Source organism: Dipodomys merriami, unplaced genomic scaffold (assembly GCF_024711535.1).
Source record: "Dipodomys merriami isolate MVZ:Mamm:240054 unplaced genomic scaffold, mDipMer1.0.p SCAF_5, whole genome shotgun sequence".
NCBI classification, from domain to species: Eukaryota; Metazoa; Chordata; class Mammalia; order Rodentia; family Heteromyidae; genus Dipodomys; species Dipodomys merriami.
Genome location: NW_027206068.1, coordinates 25,135,578 through 25,147,908, shown reverse-complemented (window position 1 = coordinate 25,147,908; position 12,331 = coordinate 25,135,578). Strand labels below are relative to the sequence as shown.

Sequence of the window (12,331 nt, the reverse complement as noted above, 5' to 3'; positions counted from 1 at the left end):
TTTTGTCTTCAGTTTTAAACAACTCATTACAATATTACCTGAGAAGAGGAACAAAAATCAGTGGGTCCCAGGAAACAGAGCTTGTCAAACATCTCTTTTCCACTGCAGATAAACAAGAGCAAATAGTTCTAACTGCTTTCTACTCCTTCAGTGGCATAAGGAAAATCTTAGACAAAATACCTATCCCAGCACACTTCTGCAGATAAAAGCCCAGGCAGTTGTCCCCTGAAGTGGTGGGTCCATGTGCAGCACAATGTGAAAGTCCTGCTGCTCTCATAGCCAACCCAGAGCTGCTTAGGCCTCCCAGGGTGATCAGCCTGGCTTTGTAGCAACACAATAGGGTTAAACATTTCCTCCCATCCAGTTAGAAGCCAGAAAAATGTTTATTTAGCTGTTCAAACTCATTTGGCAAAATATAGAATAGGTCCTGTTCAGTAACATCATTTCAAGAAACTGCCATATTTTCACTTGTTTTGAGGGAGAAATGTAAGGATGCCACATAATTTCTTTTTTTTAAGTAAAATAACTATTTATTCAGCCTATTGTCATGCCAAAATGCTCTGTGCATATACCACTATAATTAGCAAACCTTTTGAAACAGGTAAAATTGTACATCAAATTGCATTTCTTATTACCTGATTATATAAAAATGTAAAATGAATCAATTTATCAATTCCTTTTAACATTCCTAATAATTCAGCAGAATATCTGAGGCACAAAATCTTAGTAAAATGACACAGAAAGAGAAGTAATGTAATTCTCACTTAAAGTTAACTTACCATATTTTGTTACTATCATACAAAGACAACAAACTTTTAAAATGTATTTACTAAGATTCTGGCAACAGCTTTATGTAACAAGATACAGCATATCAAGCCTGCACTCAATTTGTGTATGGTCTCAGCTTCAATATGAAGCTGTTAAAAAAAGAAATGAAATCCCTGCTTTTTACATGCTAAATATCGTGGCAAATATGCCATTAAACATAGTAATGATTCTAAGACAGCAAGAGTAAGGAGTTAACTGAAGCTAAACATTGCAGCCTAAACAAAATTTATATGAAAAATAAAGGTAACAATCACTGGTTACATAAAATTTTCTTGACTGGTTAAAACTTAACAGTATAAAACATGCATTTTAGAATCTTCAACTATCCATTTCAAAAAGTACCAGTGTCTATCTGAAACTATTCCTCTTCAAAGTCAAAGTGTAGTCAAAATTCAAACAACATAACATATTCTAATGCTAAAAAACATTCAGTTATTATAGATGTGGAGGTAAATTCCGAGCTTTTGGGGTTTTCTCATGCTGCAAAGGGCTTCACATCTCTGACTTACTCAAAGCAGCACACAAAATCCAAGGATGTTACTAAGCTCAGTAAAGGACAAGACTGCTGGCACCCAGCTCTAAACTCCCCAGGAAGCATGGCTGCTGTGTCCACAAAAATAGGATGTGTGAGGATCAAAGGCACGCTATTCTGGTAGCTAGATAGCAAACCACCCTCCCGCCTTAAAAGTTCCTTCCCAGGTAAATAAAAGTATACGTGGGAAAAAAATTAAAATACACTTATCTACAAGTAAAGATTTTTGAAGCATTAATGTAATCCCTACTTCAAAAATTTTAACTAGAATCATCTGGTCATTTCTGACTGCATTTTAAAGATACATCCAGATTCAATTTCTGTTTATCCATAGATATATCTAGTCAAAAGTATTAGCTTTATTCCCAAATGTCTTAACCACTATCATGACTGCAGTGTGTGTAATATCTCCGAGAGTTATCAAGCACAAAGGAGAAAGTAGATGCTCAAAAAGCAGGCAGCAATCATGGCCTTCCAAACAGCAGCACCTGAGTGGCTACTGTAGAGTCCAGGAATAATTTTAGAAACAAGAAAGTTCATGCATTTTAATAAATATGTCATAATTTTCACAGTTGAAATTTTCTTAGACATTGCACTTTCTTTAAGGGAATCCAGGTTTTTCTAAATGTTACGATGAATCAGGACTTGAACTAGCAGTCTTCTTTTTCTTCTTTTTACTGTGTTTCTTATGCTTCTTTTTCTTTTTTGTCTTTTCTGTTGCTCTTTCTCGTTCTTCACTGCTTTTCTTCTTTTTGCTTGTACCTCCTCAGCATAATATGATTCTGACAAGGACCCAGATGATAAGGGTTTGTCTTCAGAATGCATCTTTCTTTTCTTGCTAAGTCCTTTAATGTCCTTACTGTCTGACTCAGTTTCTGACATAGAGCTTTCAGAAGATTTATGTGAACGGTTCTTCTTCTACTTTCTCCTTTTTGCTTGTTTCTTATTCTCATCTTCAGAATCTGAAGAACTGCTGGAAGAATCAGAGCTTGATGAAGAAGAAGATGAATACCTACCAGCTTTCTTCTTTTCTTTTTTCTTTTTCTGTCTTTTTTTTAGATGAGCTCTCATTTCCACTTAATAGTTTCTCCCTATGTTTTTCTAGCTCTTTCTTCCAGTTCTCATTCATTGTTTCTTCAAATTCAGCCAAAGCCTTGGAGCCTTTCTTTTTCTTTTCGAGTTGTTCTTTTACTTCCTCCCAGGTAGGTCTTGGTCGATTTAGATAATCCTGGATTGTTGGCCCAGAAGACTGAATTGGCCCCCTTGATTTGGCCATTGCTATTGGATTCATGTAGGCCACTCGGTTGTCCCGCTTCCCCATGACGCTGGGTCAGCCACACAGCAAGAGAACCCCGGCAGGATAAAAAAACAAAACACGAAACCCCACAACAAAACCCAGGCCACAAGCGCAGCCGAAGCAGGCCCGCAGCGAGTTCGAGGCCCGCCGCGAGTTCTACTCGCCACATAATTTCTTTAAAAAGAAAAAAAAAAAAGCTTACCCCAAGATAAGGACACAAGTAGTTTTTTTCTTTCTTGCTATTGTTTCTAACATATTTATAACGTGATTGTTTTCTTGCTTTGTATGTCCCTCCCCCACGGTATAACCCCTGTTTTCACTGTATTTGACTTTGGTGTAATTTGTGGAGGGGAAGGGAAAGAACATATCATTTAAATAGGGATACAGGTGGACCCATTGCACCAATGAGATGTACAAGACATTATGTCTGGAGGCACCACGTTGTGGGAGTTGCTCCAAGTCCTTAAGACATCTGTTTTTGCTAAAACTTCTAATGTTACTTTTCAAGCTTTAGAGTTCACCAGAAAAACTGGAAGAGAAACAGTTTTATAAATTACCTGCCATCCAGGATTCAAGCTTAGCATATCCATTTAATGTAACATGTCAATTACTGTTACTTATTCCCTAAGAACAAAACTAAAAATAAGTCTCATATTTACTATAGTTAGTGGCTTCATTAAAATTCTTTTCCTATTTCTTAAGATGTGCTTACAATAGTTCCATTTTAATACATATCCTATAATCTCCTTGAAAGCATATTGTCAGAGAGATCAATACCACAACCACTGTACTTGGAAAACCTAACTATGTAGAGACATAAGTGAGTATTGGGACCTCCCTTATAAGTCCTTGTTTGCTTTGAATTATGCTAATGAAAACCTGAGAACAGAAAGCAATATTCTGATTGATTCTCTTTTTACTCTTTTAAAAGATAAAATAAATAGAGGAAGAAAGGCTTTAGAGTTAATTTTCTCCTGATTGTATATCTACCAGTCCGTGCATGTGTTGCGAATGGTACCAACCAATATAAAAGTAAAAATAATCAGCTTTCTAGTCCTGATAGAGCACACAGTGCTGATAACAGAAAACAGGCCAGGGAGTGTGATTTGTAGTTCTGACCCATTTGGAGGTTTTCCAATCAATCCTTTGAAGTGGATGAAAAAAAATTAAATAAACATTTCCTTTGGAAAGCATAATTGCCCATGTTTTTCTATGAGGTTATTAACATAATCTTTCCTTTTCCTAGTTAGCTATTCCCACAGGTATGTATATTTTTAAAGGCTCACACATCAGTTTGAAAAAAGGTTGTATTCTTTAAAATACAAGAACTGCTTTACATGGTGCTTTAAGCTTGTGACTGCACTTCTGAACAGTAAGAGCTGAATGGAGGAGGGCTGAGTCTGATTATGCAGCTTGACTGACCGAGCCTAATCAGAATTATTTCAGCACACTGCTTCACTACAGCCACGGACCCATTAAACGCTAAATGCTTCTGCAGGCCCATTTCTGGCTCTGGCTCCCACTGTGCTTGATCCTTTGCAACAGAGGTTACTCAGTAGGCTACTCAAAACATTTTTTCTGTAAATAAAGGTACTGGGTTTAGCAGGCTCCTCAAAATCCATCACCAAAGCTGTCATTTTATGACAAGAATGGGGATAGTGTACACCTAAAGGGATCATTTGGACTTCCAGACAGAAGGGGGCCCTTGAATGAATTCTTTACCTTGCAGTATATTTTTGTTTAAAAAAAGTTACAATAGCTACTATTCCTCCCAAAAGAGCAGTTCCATATTTAAAACTGTAATTTGGGGTATCTAATTTTAAACTCATCAGGTTATTAATTCTTAGCACCCTGTTTAACACATTCTCAAGCAAGTTGCCCTGTTTTGAGGACCAGGAAAGCACCCTGGGCATTAAGATGTATATCCTAAGCCAGGCACTGGTGGCTCATTCCTATAATCCTAGCTACTCATGAAGTTGAGATCTGAGGATCATGGTTCAAAGCCAGCCTGGGCAGAAAAGTCCCCATGAGACTCTTATCTCCAATTCATCACTCGAAAACCAAAAGTGGAGCTGTGGCTCAAAAGTGGTAGAGTGCTAGCCTTGAACAAAAGAGCTTAGGCACAGTACCCAGCCCTGAGTTCAAGCCCCATAACTGACCAAAAAAATGTACATTCTAGTTTCTGTGTCCCATATTCTATTTCTCCAATGGTCCAGTTTCTGGTATGTGATGATTTTCTACATTGCATGACTTGGTACCCATTTTAACTTATGCACATAATATTAGATATGCTTTTTTACAGATGGACTTTTTATTGATTCCTAAAATTATGTATTTTCATATTTATTAAAATAAATGTAATTATGAAATGGTTTTGTACAATACCTTAGTAATAATAATCAAGTTACATTTCAAATAATAAAATAAGTACAATCAGGAAATGCCATTTTAATGTACTTTCTATCCAAATTTTGTAATTCTAAATATTGTAATGTCTATGTAGGATAGTCAGTTAGTGCCTGAATTTCCTCCTCTGGAAAATGACAACAATATAATGCCCTTTTTAGAAAGTTATTACAAGAATTAAATCACTCCAAACAGTGCCTGGCAGTTAGTAGATGCTATGCTAGTGTTTGCTTTCAATAAATCAATTGAATAAGACATCTGCTCTGAAATAAAAAGATGGGTGAATTCATCTTTCAGGCATTTTTTTCCCAGAGTGGAAGTCTCCTACCTTAATAATCTCCTACCTTCATAAGCTTTACTTTTGCCATTATTAACAAGATTGTTTATATTTGCCAAAATTACATTCCCTTTTCTTGTAGGTTTTATAATAGGTTTTCCTAGTACAGAAATGACCACTGTTTTTTAAAAAAATTTCTTAGCTGTTCGGCTGAGATTGTTTTTGCTAAGACAAAGTAGCTCATAAACTAGTTGAGGAAAGTTAACTAGCCAAGAGTTTCCTTTTTCACCCTCAAAAGATATTTTGTACTTGGAAGCTCACCAACATCAAAAGGTGTCTCTCAAGGCTGCAGGTCCACATAGGAGACAAGTTAAGAACAATGGCATTTGGTAAAAGTGCCACAGGAGTCATCTGTTGGTGAAGGTCAGGACAGGGACCCAGGATCCCTACAGATCATTGCTGGCACAGCAGACTGGCATCCTATTGCTTTCCATAATGTAGTGATAGGCAAAAATGCCAAGGTTCTAGAAAGTCATTGTGAAGCTAAGTTAAAGAGACCTTTCCCCCAAAAAATGTTTGATTTTTTTAGGTAAATTAGTATATTTTTAAGTATTTGAGATAAAGCAGAGACCAGGTTTCTTTCTGAGTCTGTTCACCATCAAAACTGAAATTTGCTTATTTGTGAAGATTCAGACAGTTGTCTCACATTAAATCCCAGCTTTCCTTTCCCTTTCTTTCAGTCTCCTTCTCTTTGCAATTCCTGCATACCTTGTTTAGGGCACAGAGACTTTATTCTTTACTATCCAGTGCTTTTTAAAAAGAACTCCGGTGTTACTTCATTTAAGAATGATTTTGTAAAGAAAGAGTGCCTGAAAATAAAAGTTATAAAAACACAGCATTCATTACAGAGCACTGATGGACCAGAATTCTCTGAACAGTCTATCCTAGCACTGTATATTGAGTTCCCTTACAGGGTAGTGTACAACATGAAGTTTGAGAAAAAAAACATCTTTTATTTGCAAACACTAATAAAGCACTATGACCCACAACTAAGAGATTTCTATTGCCTGTGAACTCCTTGATCTGTTATTTCAAATCTCTTACATTCCTGCCACTACCTATAAATCTCACTTGATTTTCCATGCATATTAACCTGATATAGTGAAACAAGTTTATGGTCCTGAACTCAAATGTATCTTTCCAATTCTACCTCCTTGCACTGTTTCAGATACCTTCCTTACTACTTTCCATGTGTTTAAATCTTTTCCTCCCATTAATCCCAAGGTCAAGTTCATTTATCCTTGAGATGATTTCACTGAAGCACCCAGCCATGAAAAACTGCCTCTGCCCTAAAACTATCACATAGCACTGTGATTCTGTGTATGAACTTGCAGATAACTTGAGAAGATATTTATTAAAGTCAGATAGAACCACCTTCACCCACTGCAGACTGATTAGTATGAACAGTTACTTCCTGGCTACATATACTTCTCCCAAGGCTGTCGCTTATTCTTCTAGGCCTCCTGCCTGTCCTGTATTAGTCTGTTATTCATTTCCTCCTTTCTACCAATTCAACTGTCATAATTTTTCTTTGTTCTCATAATTGTTATCTCATTCTCAGTTACTCTTTTGGTTTTCTCTTCTATTCTACCTCAATTTGTTCTGTATATTCATAGAGACAAACAGCAACAGGGTTCTGGGTTCTGTTCCCACAGTGAGTAAGAGTCCTGGGTCCATACTCTGACTTTGGTCTCTTCCTACTTTGTGACCTTAGACCTTTCCCTCTTCAAAACTCTTCATCTCTATATAAATGGTCATAACCTACCTCACAGAGTCTTAAGGAAAAATAGTATAATACATGCAATGTATTATCCACTTATTAGTAAATACTTAGTGTTTACTTTCCATAATTACCTTATATCTTAATCTACCTATTTTATTAATCTTTATTTAGCTTATAAATCCTCTTTTTTTTTATAAATCCTCTCTATTCTTTTTTTAATCATTGAAAAAGATAAAAAGCAAGTATGATAAAAGGCAAATGGTGTCATGAAATGATTGACTGAAAAGTGAAATGAAACTGGAAGCAATTTTGTTTATCTGTACCTCTTTCTTTCCTTCATCTAGGATTCTCCATGAGCTTTCCAACTTTATTGCATATCTTCTATGTCTCTTCTACTCTCCATACATTTTTCATGTCCAATCAAACACAATTCCTTGATTTCTTTTCTTTAGAACCATAACTTCCAAACACAACTAGTTGCACTTCTAAAACCTACTACTGTCAAAGCCATCTAATTCATAGTAATGAAGTATTGAAAGAAGAAAATGAAGAGATGTCTGCCCCTCCAAAAGAACAGAGGAAGTCCTCCTAGATGGAAGGGACAGAAGAAGAAAAGGGTTGAATAAGAAAGAGCTGCTCAACACTGCTTTGCTGACTGTGATCAGCCTGTAGGGTGACAGATCAGTCACAGGTCACAGTCCTGTGGAAGATGAGAAACTCCTGGGTCTGCGAGTGACCAGACACACCTAAAGGAGGCACTGGCTGTCAGACATCACCCTTCTCATAGATGTCTTCAGATTATGTTTAAATAAGAAATAGTAACTGAATGATAACACGGAACACTCCTGATACTTGTAATGTTTTATAACATAAAAGAAAAATGGGAAAATGGGGGAATTTTGACCATTTTTGTTCTTTTTTAATCTTAAGATATATAGTTATGCCATAAAAGGTAGAACTTATTAAAGACTTGTAGCACTGTTCCAAGCATATTTACATCTATTAACTGAGTCTCACAATTCACTATATTTCCAATAAGTATTGGCCTTTTACAAAGGAGGATACAGGGTGTTCAGACAAGTTAGAAAATGCCAAAAATCACACAATTGTATGGAGTTTATCAGAATATATAAGTGGTGAGAGCATTGGTAGACATTTTGTCAAATTACTTATCACATCACAACAATGACACATATGGATTAAACCTTATGGCCACCATGCCACACAAATCATAATAAAAGTGTTATATAGAAATAAAGGTTTCTACCACAGCTGTGCCTCCACAAGACAATATACAAGCCGCTCTATCCCCCAGTCCCTTATAACATAAAGAAGATAGAAGTTGAAAGAGTAGAAAGCTTTCTCCTTCCATTTCCTCACTTGGCTGGTTCAAATCTTGTGAAGCTGTCTGACTAGCTCCCCCCACCTTTTTCCTTTTTTTAAGTTTTCCCTGAAAAGACATGGAGTTGGCTCTTTGCCAGTCAGAGAGAGCAAAGGGGGAGCAATTTTGAACATGCTCAGAAGATTTCAGCTTTGACTATTTTAATCTTTCTTCCATCAGTTAGATGCCAAAAGTGTCTGACTGTTTATCTCACATAAAAGTACCCCCACATAGGGTACCATCTTTGGTGTCCTTTGAGCCAGTGCTAGGGTACTGAAGTGAAAAATTGGTATTTTGAGTGGCTTTCAAATATATTTGTTCCTCCATCTGAAGGACATAAACCTTCTGGTTCCTATAAATTGATGGCACAGTGTCCTTCTCGGGTTACATCCCTGGAAGAGACCACAACACACACTGGACACATGCCTTCATGGCTCATACCTCTCTATTAAACATATGCTCTTTGTTATCCAACCTCTTGTTTTTTCTATTTTCTACAAGCAGCAGAAGGCCCTATCATTGATGGGGAGTGATAACACAGACAAAAGCATATTTCCAATTACATATATTTAAATCAAGACGCTAATTCTGAAAATGCCTTTTCTCTCATCTGTATGACTTGAAGTGACCTTACACACAAGTGCAACCTTTTCGTACTGGTTCATTCAGAGTTATCTGAATTGTTAGTGATCTGTGCCCTCAGCTTCATTGGAATCATTTCCCTCTAGTTCAAGTTTTTACTAACCTTGTTTTCTATAGTTAATTACTCATATTTAAAAGGTTGTCTAATACCATCCAACTCATTTACATATCTGAGGCAGGCAAACCCATGACTGGACCTTAACGTTTTTCTACCAGCCAAGTTCCCCTCCTCAGCTGTCTAATCCAATTTGATGATTTTTTTTGTGGTAGAGCGTCTGTTGTTCGATATGTGTGCAGTCTCTGGTACCCAGAAGAATGGATGTAGTGTTTTAAAAACTCTGATAACAAAAACCATAACACTTTCAGATGGATGCAAATGAATAAGGTGAACCCATTTAAAATTGGGTTAATTTAGAATTAACAGGTTTAACTGTTTGTCTTTCAAACTACGTTGTATTTTTTAATCCTGGATATTGATTACTGTAAGAATATTAAAAATATACTAAGAACTTCTCCTGGCTTGCTCTCCTCCACCTCAATGTTGTGCAAGATTTTTTTTTAATCTTTGGAGGGTTCACTAGAAACAACAAAAAAAAGTCTTAAAGGATTTTATATGAAGAAATCCAGCTAATTCTAGTTAGGCCCACTAAGCTTAAGCTATTTCACAATCCTGATTTTAGCTTCAAGTTTTTCTAGGCACATTGTAAAATTCAAGTGAAAAGTTGGCTGTAGAATCATAATTATCGTATTTCTTAACTTCAATTAAATAATAAATAAGTAACAACAGTCATAGATTCATCTTTAAGTTAATTAAGAAACAATTGTAAAATAATTAGATTAAACCTCATATTTTTATGAAGGTTCTTCCAACACATTATTAGTAAAAAAATTAAAAGCTGTCATATGAGAAAGTGGATTATCATCACTGATGCTGCTCTAACTGTTGTTTCCTTCTATGAAAAGTCATAGAACATGTCATTCTCCTAACGTGGCTGAGCTTCTAATATGTTAATCCTGACTCATTTGATTACATACTAGTTACCTAAATACATATTGCTACAATTGTATGCAATAAATGACTATTTGTGCCATTGTAATTACTGCTGTTGGGTAGAATCCTATTTTATTTTAGAAGCCATAGAAATTATTCATCTTGAGGCTGGGAAGGTGGCTCAGTGGTAGAGCGCTTGCCTTGCATGCCTGAGGCCCTGGGTTCGATTCCTCAGAACCACATAAGGAAAAAGAAAAAAAGCCAGAAGTGGCACTGTGGCTCAAGTGGTAGAGCGCTAGCCTTGAGCTGAAGAGCTGAGGGACAGCACCCAGGCCAAGAGTTCAGGCCCCACGACTGGACCCCTCCCCCCAAAAAAGAAATTATTCATCGTAAATGGTCCTTTGCTTTTTTGAGATGCTGTGTAGCCCAGTCTGCCTCACCCTCTTGCCTCAGCCTCCCAGATGTTAAGATTATACCATACCTGCACATTCTTCATTTTGTAGTTGAAAAAGATCAGTGTAAACATGGCCAGTCAGAAGCTCGTATAGGCAATGAAGTCTTAAACTTACTTCTAAACAGAAGCGTATTCTAGAAGTTAAGGCACTGCTATTGCTGGCTTATAACCAAAATGGAAGGCTTGCTTCTGACTTTATCTAGAGAAAATGAGTAGTTTCACCTATGGGACTTTTAATGAAACAAATTAGCAAGACTTGATAAATAAGAGATGATGGATATGGGCCCGTGATAGATTTAATAATTCATAAAGAAAATGGAAATGTGAGGAAACTGACCAGTTTATCATTTATATTTCACAGCTTAAGTATTCCTTATCTGAAATACTTGGGGCTTCTGGATTTTTTTTCAAATTTTGGAATATTTGCATACATATAATGAGATATCTTGAGGATAGGCCCCAAGTCTAAATATGAAATTAATTTGTTTCATATGCACATATAACAAAGCTTGAAAGTAATTTTTACCCTATTTTTTTGAAGTCATAGGCATGACTTCAACCTGTCACATGAGGCCAGGTGTGTAATTTCCAATTGTGGTGTCATGATGGTGCTCAAAAGTTTTGGATTTTGAAGCATTTTGAATTTTTGGATTAGGATGTTCAACTGTGTATTTACATAAAAGAGAGCAATAATAAAAGCATGCAGTCTGGATTCCAGCTTAATCTATGAGCTCTGTGATGTTGGTAACTTGTTTGATCTGAGTATGTTTTCTCTCCATGAGTCAGTCAGTGACACTTTTTTTTTTTTTTTTGGCAGTTGTGGGGCTTAAACTCAGGGCCTAGGCGCCTAGGCTACTACTTTAAGCTACAGCACCACTTCCAATTTTCTGGTGATTAATTGGAGATAAGAGTCTCAGGGGTTTTCCTGCCTAGACTGGCTTCAAAGCATGATCCTCAAATCTCAGCATCCTGAGTAGCTAGGATTACAGGCATGAGCCAGCTTCAGTGCCCAGTGTGCCCAGCTTCAGTGACACTTTTAACTAGGTAGTTTACAAAGATTAAATCCCATGGAAATAATTTTACCTCAAATTTTAAAAAGCCTGCCTAAGCATTATAGCTAGTCAAAAATGACACAAACATTATTGAGAAGGTGAATTATGTATTTAAATTTTTTAAGAGTAACTGATCTCTTGGGATTGTTCTAATTATTCCCTAGATCCGCTGGATCCTTTCTTTCTACTAAATGTGTTCCTTCCAAACCTATATATTGGAGTCCCAATCTCCATTGTGATGGTGCTTGCAAGTGAGAACTTTGAGAAATAACAGTTCATGAGAATGGAGTCTTCATGATGGAATCAATGCCTTTATATGAAGAGATTGAGAAGAGAGGGGGGAAGGGGGATCAAGAGTTGCCCTCTTGGCATATGTGAGTATACAGCATAAAGACTACAAACAAGAAGAGAGGAACTTCATTGGCTGTGAGCACCTTCACCTTGGACTTCACAGCCTCCAGAACTGTAAAATAGAGATATATTGTTTCTTAAGTCACCATATGGTATTTTCTATAATACCCCAGGAGAAGCTAAGCTATACTGTGGAAGCTGTACCAGCTGTAAAGGTAGAATAAGAGACGTATCTGGGGAAGCCCAGGATTTGAAGATAAAAGCAATCTGAGCCAAGCACTATGAGCTATAGAGTCACTAATGGCTGTGAAAAATAGATGATACAGTTTTCATTTAG

At 36.7% G+C, this 12,331-nt stretch overlaps 1 protein-coding gene and 1 pseudogene across 22 annotated transcripts in view; both read right to left on the bottom strand.

The window, feature by feature from the left end:
* The window catches only part of Nrcam (neuronal cell adhesion molecule), a 278,315-nt gene that overhangs the window by 170,874 nt on the left and 95,110 nt on the right, over window positions 1–12,331 (bottom strand). The gene's annotated exons all lie outside the window — the stretch shown is intronic.
* Window positions 1,088–3,207, bottom strand: LOC138810072 (protein FAM133B pseudogene; annotated as a pseudogene).